The sequence below is a fragment of the Mytilus californianus genome, unplaced genomic scaffold (genome assembly GCF_021869535.1).
Source record: "Mytilus californianus isolate M0D057914Y unplaced genomic scaffold, xbMytCali1.0.p SCAF_2, whole genome shotgun sequence".
In the NCBI taxonomy this organism is placed as follows: Eukaryota; Metazoa; Mollusca; class Bivalvia; order Mytilida; family Mytilidae; genus Mytilus; species Mytilus californianus.
This window is the reverse complement of record NW_026262668.1, coordinates 39,879,564-39,892,219: the sequence shown is the minus strand read 5'-3', so window position 1 is coordinate 39,892,219 and position 12,656 is coordinate 39,879,564.

Below are 12,656 nucleotides of genomic sequence, written 5' to 3'. Positions count from 1 at the left end.
ATAATAATTTTGTTGTTAGGAGTACAGAAAAAAATTTTGCAAATAAATAAATTTGTTGTTCATAGTCCGAGTACAGAAGTGAAACATAGATTACTCGACGCATGGGAGGTGTCAGTTATCTGTTTCCCAATGTATGAAAATCGGTCAGTACGTCTGTTTTGTTGTGTGTTTTCCTTTGAACTAGTTAAAGTTAAATCTTGGACCACCTTTGTGAGGTTATCTATCTGTGATTGTAATGCTGTAAAGTCAGAGGTCACGTGTCATTGGATTTTGGCTGCTTACTATCCGCAGCAACCTGTATTTCCGCTTTCCTGTATCATTACGCTTTTCACATTTTATCGGCTGCTAACGCGGACGGACTGTCCCTACGGTTTCCTGCCCTTACAAAGAACTCTAATTGTTTGGGTAACCATTTTATAGATTTAACGAAAATTTCATGATCTCTTTTTTTTTCAAAATATTAGCTTTTTCAACAAGCTGACAATAAAAATCGTCAATTGACTGACCTGACGACAGTGACAAGTTTTCCAAAATTTCACTGTCTAGCATTACAAAAGGATTTTGCCAGTCTAAATATACATATTTCCATTCTCAATTTTATATTTAGTTTCGAACAACTGTACTATACTGTCCCATGATGATTTGTGTTCCGACGAAAGCGCATTAAACCAGGCAAGTGCCAGTCCGGTCAAATGCAAATGTAATGCCGCAATTTTTCAATTGTCGCCCAATGGTAAAATATTATGAAGGGGTGCATAAGACTAAAATTACGATATAAATATTGCCGCATTTTCATGAGGATAGCCCCAAATTTCCGACAGTTCGCCAATTTCTATATTTGTTCGTTATTAGCAATATTTGAATAAGTCGGCAAAACTGGTTTGGGGATGAAGTAATTAAGTAGGTAATATCAGGTAGCTGATTGAGCGACAAAAAATGTCCGATAAATAAGAACTAGGGAAATCATTTTCTAGAGAATGTTCAGAATAATGAGACAGAGGTGATACGGAAACTGGTAAAAGCAGTAGAGGTGTTTCAGGCGAATTTACTGGTCTTAATCCAAATTCGATTTCACTGTGGTACTGGTCGTCGGAATAGATTGCAATGCTAGATTTAAAGTCATTTACAATTAAGTCTATGCTACCACACTTAAGAATTGTACATGTACATACGAGTTAATGATTACATACCTATTGCCAAGAAACCATATAAAATGTAAGAAGAGTAGGCAAATATGTTGAATATTCTTAGGTCTATCGAGCTTAATCGCCACTTCTTCTTATTAATACCTAGGCTGCATACATAAAGTTATAAAAATTACGCAATACGATATGTGTGATTTTGTAGCAAGTAAATTCTCACATACACTGAAGAAAATTGAACCGTCTCATTTACTTATAGACAATCTTTATATATTTGTTTCGTCATACAATTTGTGTGTTCGTGTAGCAAGTTAAATTAATAATTCTCACATACACTGGAAAATAAACTAGACCATTAACTAATAGTATTAGATACTGCAGCGAGATATATTATCACATACAAAACTAAATTCCTGAAGTAACAAACATGAAAAACAAGTAGCTAAAATGTGCATTACATTCTGCAAGACTCATTCAGAAACAAAATTGAAAACTTTCAACAACAAATGTCTGCAGATGTCTGCCTCCTACAACCATGTGTTTCTCCTTCACCCATATCCAACTAAGTCAGACATCACGTGACTTTTGTGACGTATACTAGCCGCCATTTTGTATTATATTGCCCCATATATATGCATAGGTGCTTCAATAAAGTTTAGTTTTCTCATGAACCTGACCCGTTTTCTAACTTTTGCAAATCAATCCTTGATATTCAAACATATTTCTATCAAACAATGTTGGTCTTAACAGTTTAATTTTTGATTAAATTCTGTCACTTGAGAATCGTAAAAACATGTACTTTTTCTCGTTATTTCTCCGTTGACTCAATGCTAAATGTACCGATACCCATGTCTACTTGTATAACAAATAAAGAAATTCCGTTAATAAAAATAAAACTTTGCAAATCGATTAAGTATATTCAAACATATATCTGGCGAAAAATACTTTTTAAAACAGTTTAATTTCTGGGCAATTTCGGTCAAAAATCGATTTAAAAAAGTGAATATTTCGGGATTTTTCAAAATGGCGGATGATGTATATGGAAATGTTGCATCAAATCGAGGATTTGTATAGTAAGACTTTCCTTGATTTAATTTAATTTTCATGTAGAATCTCTGATGTTTCTGTGATTTTCTTTGGTGATATTTCGATATGATTTCAAAATTTATTGATTAAAAAAATATTATTTTAAGTGTGACATGGGAACATTTTATTTTGACAGATATCCAGGATATACTGTTACCAGAAAATAGTTAACAATAAAATTTATAATAAAATTTTCTCTCTTCTTTTTTTAAAAGGTTTTTTTCCTGTTTTCTGTATAATTTAACTTTCTTTAGAAATATATTTATACATTCCTTTTAGAACAAAAAAATATTTACGTTCCAAGAGAGAAAAAAATCCCAACAATTATTATAGATAAATATTCCATACCTTCAAAATCCCATCACTTGACGAACAGGTGAACTCTGACTTTGGATGTAATGTTACATAACAATATATTGTCAGGTAGACGTGCAAACCAAAAGCAACCAGGTGACATTAAACATTCTTATTAATACCTAGGCTGCATACATAAAGTTATAAAAATTACGCAATACGATATGTGTGATTTTGTAGCAAGTAAATTCTCACATACACTGAAGAAAATTGAACCGTCTCATTTACTTATAGACAATCTTTATATATTTGTTTCGTCATACAATTTGTGTGTTCGTGTAGCAAGTTAAATTAATAATTCTCACATACACTGGAAAATAAACTAGACCATTAACTAATAGTATTAGATACTGCAGCGAGATATATTATCACATACAAAACTAAATTCCTGAAGTAACAAACATGAAAAACAAGTAGCTAAAATGTGCATTACATTCTGCAAGACTCATTCAGAAACAAAATTGAAAACTTTCAACAACAAATGTCTGCAGATGTCTGCCTCCTACAACCATGTGTTTCTCCTTCACCTGAGAAAAATCCCATCGTCTCACTGTGATGCATTTCAATCTGTCGACTTGAAAACGTTCCCAACATTACCGGCTCCTCAAAGAATTCTAAGTAGATATAGGAAGATGTGGTATGAGTGCCAATGAGACAACTCTCCATCCAAGTTACAATTTATAAAAGTAAACCATTATAGGTCAAGGTACGGCCTTCAACACGGAGCATTGGCTCACACAGAACAGCAAGCTATAAAGGGCCCCAAAAAATTACTAGTGTAAAACCATTCAAACGGAAAAACAACGGTCTAATCTATATAAAAACGAGAATCCATATTTGAAGTCCTCATAGCCAGAAATTAGTAGTACTTTTGCTAATTAATATTCATAATATGTAAATGAGAATTGTACCACGTGATAATAGTTTGAACTGGACTGGCTTGATATCATTAAAATATTTAAAACACGGATATTATAAGTTGCCCGTCACAGAGTCCTTGTTTATAATCACTCTGATATTTCCGTAAAGTTGTCAGGCGGTCAAAATCAAAACAATGAACGCGAATTTAGTGAATTTTTCGTGATTTCGTGAGTTTATTCTTCTTGAAATAGGGGCATTTTAACTTTACGTGGGAACCTAGAGTTCAACGACTACACATACAAGGTTTGGACTTGCTTATTCTTTGGACATTCAAGTTTCAAGTTTCATCCCCGCAACCTGTTTTTGTAATGACCTTGTAAGCCAATTTTCAACACGAAGTTTGCAAATTTGACGTTTCAGCCATTTTAGCCTGTATTTTATACTGCAATGTTAAAAGCCTCGCGCTTTGATTTTTAAAATAGCTCAGGAACCTTTTTTTTGCAACTACAGTCATTTTGTTGCGTTTAAATTGTGTATATTGTTGTGTATATTTATTTTCTGTCCCCGCAACCTGTCTATCACTTAAATTAAAGTTAAAACAGACATTTTTTTCAAAATTCCCTATCATTTCAATATAATTTCCATGACCCGTATCCGATTTCTTTAGTATAATATTCAAATAAGCAAAGTGGGTTGATTTCTGGATATGTCCACCATGATCACCGTGTAGCATCACCACCGGATATAGATACCCCGAAGCGGTGGAAAAAACAAATGTGAAGTCAGGTAAGGTCAAATTCTTCTCATTTTCATTGTATTCTATGATTTGCAGACAAGTTAAGTTTTATGATAGTGATTCATACTAATGCAGCTTCTATTTATTTTTATAAGTCGTTATACCGAGTAAGCTAAGTCGTTATAAGGAGTTAGCTAAGTCGTTATAACGATTTACTAAGTCGTTTTAACGACTTAAAATAAAATTACACCCTGACAATAACCGGCTTCCGTAATACAGCTGGAATTTTAAATGAATCTGATTATGGCATGAGAAAGATGCAGTAGATAAGATCAATCAAAATGGATGTAAAGAAGCTACAGTTGAAAAAAAAATGTCCAGTTGAATGTTATGACTGAAAAAAACATTTCTGTGTAAACTCACAACGTCCATTGGTGCAACGAAACAACAAATCTGGCTAAAAAGCTATAAAACGTAGCATACGTTTAAAGCTATTTACTCTGTCGAAAGAAAACACTTCATAATTAAAAAAAAATGTCTACAAATTCTTTATTGAATTTTTCATATTACAGGTATGCAATTATGGCGAGGTTACATGAGATAAGACATAGTTCAAATTTAAGGACCGAATTAAAATGTGATTACAATAAGAAGAAGTGTGATATTTCCTAGCTTTATTTGATCAACTATTTAAACGGGCGATGGAAAATATTTTGCATTTGAGTATTTTTTTAGTTGAGATATTTTTTTTCTGATAAACGGGAGATAAGCCCTGCACTATTCGTCAGATTTGATCGTAAAATATACAAAAGGCTTATTAAGTTATGTCGTTCCTCCCTCCGGACGTCTCCATAAAACTGAAAACAAACTAAATAAATCAATGTTGTATACAGTTTCCCCGGGATATTTTTTTGGTGCCAAAATGACTGGTATGGTTTAAATATTCGAAACCTAAAGGATATGAATAAAGTGAACGTCAATGAGACAGCAACCGAACGACATACGTTTGCTCGTGATTACTGAAAAATAAATTCATCATTAAGGTAGCTGGGGTGACTTCCTCCATCTTGGATCATGAAATAGCAGATAACAATCGGTCGAGATCTTTAATGAAATGTGCAAATTTCGAGAGTAGTAATGTAATTCATGTGTAAGACTTTTCATGTTAATATAGAAAATTATGTCTTTTATCATATTTTATGGCTGTATTTTACAAAAAACAGAATACTTTTGTGTGATTCATTTTTTTTCCAACTTTGCCTTTTAAGATAAAGGATATTTTATAATAGAATGTGTTGTGAATTTACCTATTTTATTAAGAAGCAAGAAAACGAGTCCGGTGACACCATTTTTTCTTTTTCTGATCTGAAAGCATATTATTAGAGCTATTTTATCTTAAAATTATATGGTGTAGTTTTCTTTTTATCACACAAAATTGGATTTTCCATGCATAATCTTTACAAAATCTGACAATTTTGAACAACCTGTAGCGTGAAATATCATGTTCCTGGTATCGAAATACATCTCTTACAAATTATGTCGATACTGTTTCTCATACAAAACTGATACTTGTCAACTGATACATTTTTATTTTCACCTAAATCAACGTATCTTAAAGAACGTTTAAAATTATTTCAATTATGTTTTATTGATATTGAAGTCATTGAGGTAGTAAAAAAAGCAAAAGGTAACGCATGGTTTACAAAATTGATTCAAATTCCATTTTTCTTTGATCGCCTCTATGGTTTTGTGGTAGCTTGCTATCCTCGAATGCGGGATGTTGTGATTTCGAACCCCGGCGGGTCAAACTTAAGACTTGAAAGTTGGTATTTGCTGCTAAGCACGTGGCATTTAGTAGCAACAGCAATTACTGATTGTCTCGTGTCGGTCTAGTACAAAGCAATGTTTATATTCCTATCACATTAAAATGTTCTTGTCCTAAATATGCATTTAATTTGCCACTGGATGTTAAACAGTCATCCGTCATCATCATCATCATCATCGTCATCATTTTTCTTAGATGTCTGTGAGCAGAAGTATAAGTCATACACGTACATCAGTGCTAATACGTTTAGACATTAATCGTCTATTGTTGCACGTAAAAACATTTTCAGGAACATGAGCTCACTATTTGAACGCTCACTTCGCAACTGGTTACTTTCCTGTAGACAATTTTAACATGCAATGACAAAGATGTTTCAATGGTCAAACTTGTTGCATTTCTTAATGCTTTCAGTTGCTGACTTTTGGCAATGTATCTTTTGTATTTTGCTAGATATTCAACCACATTTTTACTTCGGAAGGAAGTCCAACTGTCGAAACAAGTCCAATGTATAAACATTAAGAACAGTTTTAGATTTTCTAGCCATTACATGCTAGGTCCATTAAGACGCGTTGGTATTAAGATTTGGGATGATTTGTGTTTTTTTTTCAGTTAAAAAGATTTAGAATGTTGATTATTATCAAAACGAATACCATGTATAATAAAGAATTTTAGAATATGGCAAAGTGCTCTCGTCCAATGAAATTGTAGGATTTGGTGTTTCTTAATTGTGTAGAATGAATGTAAATCATGTTCTTAGTAAGGGATTATTATTATTATTACACCCAATTTACAATGACCTTGACAAATCCCACTACTAGCCTTGTTTGTAGTCTGTTCGACTGTCTTCTCTACTACTTGATTGTCTATTATTGTCCTTTGTATACCAATGAATTCTTTAGAAAACTATTTAGTAACGCTTCGAATACCGGGAAATTAGTTTGTTTGGTGTATAAAACTCATCAATTACTTGATTACTCTTTGTTGCCTAATCTTGTTCGCTAATGGATCACATGTAACTCTGAAGGCATGTTTGTTTCGCGTTGATTTTTTCGTTTGAATTGTTTCACATTTTGTCATGTCGGGGCCTTTTATAACTGACTACAGGGTATCGGGTTTGCTAATAATGTTGTAGGCCGTATGATTACCTATAGTTGCTGTAATCACCTTTATTTTGACTCTGTATGTTAGGGGACGACCACTTGATATTCTGAGTAGGGGTGCAGAATTGTAAAAATTAATAGTCTGGCCTGGTTAGGACTTAAAAATAAAATAACCTTGCCCAAACAGAATTTAGAATATTGCAAAGTACTCTCGACCAATGAAATTGTAGGATTGGATGCATCTTAATTGTGAAGAAGAATGTAAATCATGTTCTTAGTAAGGGATTATCCTATTATTTGGGTCTATTTACAGTTCAAAACAAAGAGTTTCTATAAATGAGTTACAACTGCCCCGAAGCACATTTATCAGATTGAAAGGATTTATCACAGAGTGATTGAAACTGACTAAAAGTTGAATTGTGAAACAAACAAAAATCTCAAAATAAGTTGAAGTTTACTGGTGCAGTAAAATTAGTACCGTGAATGTTATTATGAAAATATTAATAACTTCAAATTATATAAAATTAAACAATACCAAAGCAATGCAAAAAAAAAGAAAAAAAATCTTTCAGATAAAAAATAACCTAAATCTTTAGCTTTCCAAAACTTTGATTACTTGATCAGCGGTTGGGGAGAATAGTTATTTCCAATACATGTATTCCGATAAAAAAACAGGAATTTAGTTTTGAACATATTAAAAACTTTTAAGGGCATTATTTTTGAACATTTCCCTGACATAATGAAACAGTATTTGATGTAAAAAGCCGGACCAAATTATTGGCTGTGAAATAAAATTTAGTTGTAACTCAAATGTATTAATTGATTTAAACTGTAAATAAAAAAGGATAATTCCTCACTAAAATATAACATGATTTACATTCATACTCACAATCAGGAAACATACAATTCCTACCTTTTCTTTCTACTGTTGTGTCACCTAATATCTATAACGCTTTTTTTTTTTTAATATATCCCAAATGATAAGAAAGTCCTCACATCACTTAAACTAATCCATAAATGACATGCTGAAAAAGGAAGTCATGCATCAATTATAAACATTGCACTGACAATGACACTAATTCTTGAATAGATCATTTGAGCCTTGAGCACTTTACAATATTCTAAGTTTGTAAGAGAATGATAATCCCTTACTTCATGATAAGTACTCGCTAACGCTCGTACTTATTCATGAAGAAAGGGATTATCATTCTCTTACATATACGAAAATGTATATTTTACCCAACACAATGCAGTAAATAAAGGTGTACAAAAGTAAAAAGTAATGTTTGCATGTCAAAACCGTACAAAGTTGAAAATTAATTTCCATCAGAAAAAAATCGACCTTCCCCTAAAAATAGCAACTGGTTGTCCCCTTAGTTTTCTCATTGGCAATCATACCACTTCTCCTTATTTTATATATGTCTTTCAAAGAAACAATGCAACAAATTGAAATATTTTAGTATACCATAATCGAAAGGACAAAGGTTATTCTGATCCATGAAAGATACTACATTAAGTGCACTATGTAAAAAAAGACAACAATGACGAATGACGGACTTGTACGGGTAGATAATAAACTATATATGCTAATTTCACATGATTTTATATATGACCTTGGCATAAAGATACTAGTATACAGAAGTTCATAATGGACTAACATATTCCGTTCATCGATATGGAGTTTTCATCTAGAAATAGACTTTACGCACATTCAACAGTAGGGGAAAGTACACAAATATGCTTCCAATGTCACCCACACAGAAAACCTCCTTCATGGGCCATTTGGAATTGAATATTTCAATATTTTAGGTGGACCTTCAAATGAATTTCATCTCGTTGACTTTTTTTCTAATGCTTTCCATGAATTAGATTGATTTGGTAAATATTGCTTACGTCCCGCGGACACTGTTGGCATGAACAACTGTGGCTTTCACCACAGTAGATTCGCCGAAAATACCCTTATATTTATTTTGGAACACCGTCATAAAGATTTATCATATCAACCTCTATATCACACAGACTTGAATAAATGTGAAGTATGTTTTAAAGTAATGAGACTATTTGCATAGTCATATGAATTACGCACGTGAATTGACTGAGATGGCTAAATGTGACGGCCTAGAACAAGTTACAGCGTCGAAGTCTATTTCTATATTTCGTGGATGTGGTTATTTGTGAAAAGACTTGCTGTACTTGCTGTACTTAGTATATTATACATATCCTTATAATCAATTCAATTAAATTTGTACATGTGATTCTTTTGTGAAATGTAATTTTTTTTAGGGGAGGGCGATGGTACAGAGATCTATTGAAAGTATAATAGGGAAAAGGAACTTCATATCATTGCTTATTTATAAGTCTGACATAAGGTGTATACTACTATGCCCCAACCAGTTAGATAAAATAAAATTTAGTTAGAGGCTATTTATAATATAACAATGACTTATCAACTCATTGGCGAGTTTATACGGCCAAGCCAACTAATTATCTGGTATTCGAAGCGTTACTAAATAGTTTTCTAAAGAATTCATCGGGATACAAAGGACAATAATAGCCAATCAAGTCGTAGAGAAGACAGTCGAGCAGACTACAAACAAGGCTAGTAGTGAGATTTGTCAAGGTTATTGTAAATTGGGTGTAAGGCCAACTTGCAGTTCAAAACAAAAAAATTTCTGAGTTATGAGTTACAACAGCCCCGAAGCACATGTATTACCTCGAAAGGATTTGTAATTGAAACTGTCTAAAAGTTGAATTTAGAAACAAACATTAAAATTCAAAATAGTTGAAGGTTTTTGGTGCAGTACAATTGGTACCGTTAATGTTATTATGAGAATATTAATACCTTCAAATTTCAAAAAATAAATAAAATAATAATAAACAATATCAAAGCAATGCAAAAAAAAAGAAAAAAAAGTTTTAAAATTAAATATAACCTAAATCTTTAGCTAAAACGCTTACCAAAACTCAGTTTACTCGATCCGCGGTTTGTAAGAATAGTTATTTCCAATATTCCAATAAAGTAAAAAATAAAAAAAAGGAGTTTAATATTAACTTTTGAATATATTTAAAATTTTAAGGGCATTTTATTTGAACATTTCCCTGACTTAATGGAGTAGTATTTGATGTAAAGAGCTGGACAAATAAATATTGGCTGTGAAATAAAACTTAGTTGTAACTCAAATTTCGAATTTATTGATTTGAACTGTAAGTAAATAAACAAAAAGAGAATTCCTCACTAAAATATTACATGATTTACATTCATACTCACAATTAGGCAACTTATACAATTCCTACCATTTCATTGTACTGTTGTGTCATCAAATGTATTACACTCCAGTTCTATTGTTATACTTCATAGTTTCTATTTATGAAACATATGTAAATTGAATAGATCTATTGTTACGAATAACAAAGGATTTTGACCACAGGGTGTGACGAGCGGGGTTTCTGGAAACTCCTGCTTCTACATCCCGCAAACAAAGTCCATTGTTATTCGTAACAATACCGACTTTTATTTAAAAGATCAATGCATTTGAATGGTTGGACCCCTCCCCCCTTTTTTCTCTTGAGGTGGGAACCCCCAGCTGGATCAGCCCCTGTTTGCCCCCAAAAAGGGAGTTCCTAAATATTAAATCTGTACCTTTGTATGTTGAGCGTGTCTGATAGTCGAGTCACACCTATCCCTTAGCATGTCCGAATATGAATGTTTGTTTATTCTCGAGAAGAAGGGGGGGGGGGGTTATAAAACCGTAAGATATAAAATACAGTTATGATTACCTTTATTACACTGATACAGGTAAGTAATTTGGGTTATGATATTGCCTTTATCTTAAGTCTCTTCTACCAAATCCAACGCTTGCCACAAAATGTCGTCCGTCTTGTACTCGTCCATATTAACAACTGCATACAAGGAGCATGATGTATTTTTTGTTTGTAATAAGAATACACGAAACAGTCAACCTTGACCTGCTGATCCATATTAGCACAGGATTTAACGGGAATATGCAAAACAACTTTGACATTTGTAAAATATACTCACTTGTCAAAGTCTGAACGAAGATAACCAAAGAAAGGTTACTAGTGGGGTTTCATGTAATCAAAAAAAAAATTCTTATAAATCATGGCTTGATATTGTCAATAAACATGCTATCGGTTTTTTTCTCATTTAATAATCAATGTTAACAAATATAGGGTTTAGAATGGGGTGTAAGTTAGTTATACACCTCGGGATACGGCGTGTCTGGATTAGAAACCCCTCCGGCCTCCGGTCGACGGGGTTTCTTATCCAGACACACCTATCCCTCGGTGTATAACTATTACGTAAACACAATTTATTTTAATTTCTAAAATTATAAGAAAGTCCTTGTAACATCACTGAAACTAATTCATAAATAAAAGGCCTCAAAAGGAAGTCATGCATTAATTATAAACACTGCACTGACAATGGAACTAATTGTTGAATAAAACCAATCAAGAGATCATTTGAGCCTTGAGCACTTTACAATATTCTAAAGATTGTAATGAACAGGACAGTCCGAATGGTCAGTCAAGACAAAAGATTAATAAATGGGATCATAAAAAGGCACCTGAATTTAGTATATGTAAGAGAATGATAATCCCTTTCTTCATGAATAAGTACGAGCGTTAGCGAGTACTTATCATGAAGTAAGGGATTATCATTCTCTTACAAACTTAGAATATTGTAAAGTGCTCAAGGCTCAAATGATCTATTCAAGAATTAGTGTCATTGTCAGTGCAATGTTTATAATTGATGCATGACTTCCTTTTTCAGCATGTCATTTATGGATTAGTTTAAGTGATGTGAGGACTTTCTTATCATTTGGGATATATTAAAAAAAAAAAAGCGTTATAGATATTAGGTGACACAACAGTAGAAAGAAAAGGTAGGAATTGTATGTTTCCTGATTGTGAGTATGAATGTAAATCATGTTATATTTTAGTGAGGAATTATCCTTTTTTATTTACAGTTTAAATCAATTAATACATTTGAGTTACAACTAAATTTTATTTCACAGCCAATAATTTGGTCCGGCTTTTTACATCAAATACTGTTTCATTATGTCAGGGAAATGTTCAAAAATAATGCCCTTAAAAGTTTTTAATATGTTCAAAACTAAATTCCTGTTTTTTTAACGGAATACATGTATTGGAAATAACTATTCTCCCCAACCGCTGATCAAGTAATCAAAGTTTTGGAAAGCTAAAGATTTAGGTTATTTTTTATCTGAAAGATTTTTTTTCTTTTTTTTTGCATTGCTTTGGTATTGTTTAATTTTATATAATTTGAAGTTATTAATATTTTCATAATAACATTCACGGTACTAATTTTACTGCACCAGTAAACTTCAACTTATTTTGAGATTTTTGTTTGTTTCACAATTCAACTTTTAGTCAGTTTCAATCACTCTGTGATAAATCCTTTCAATCTGATAAATGTGCTTCGGGGCAGTTGTAACTCATTTATAGAAACTCTTTGTTTTGAACTGTAAATAGACCCAAATAATAGGATAATCCCTTACTAAGAACATGAT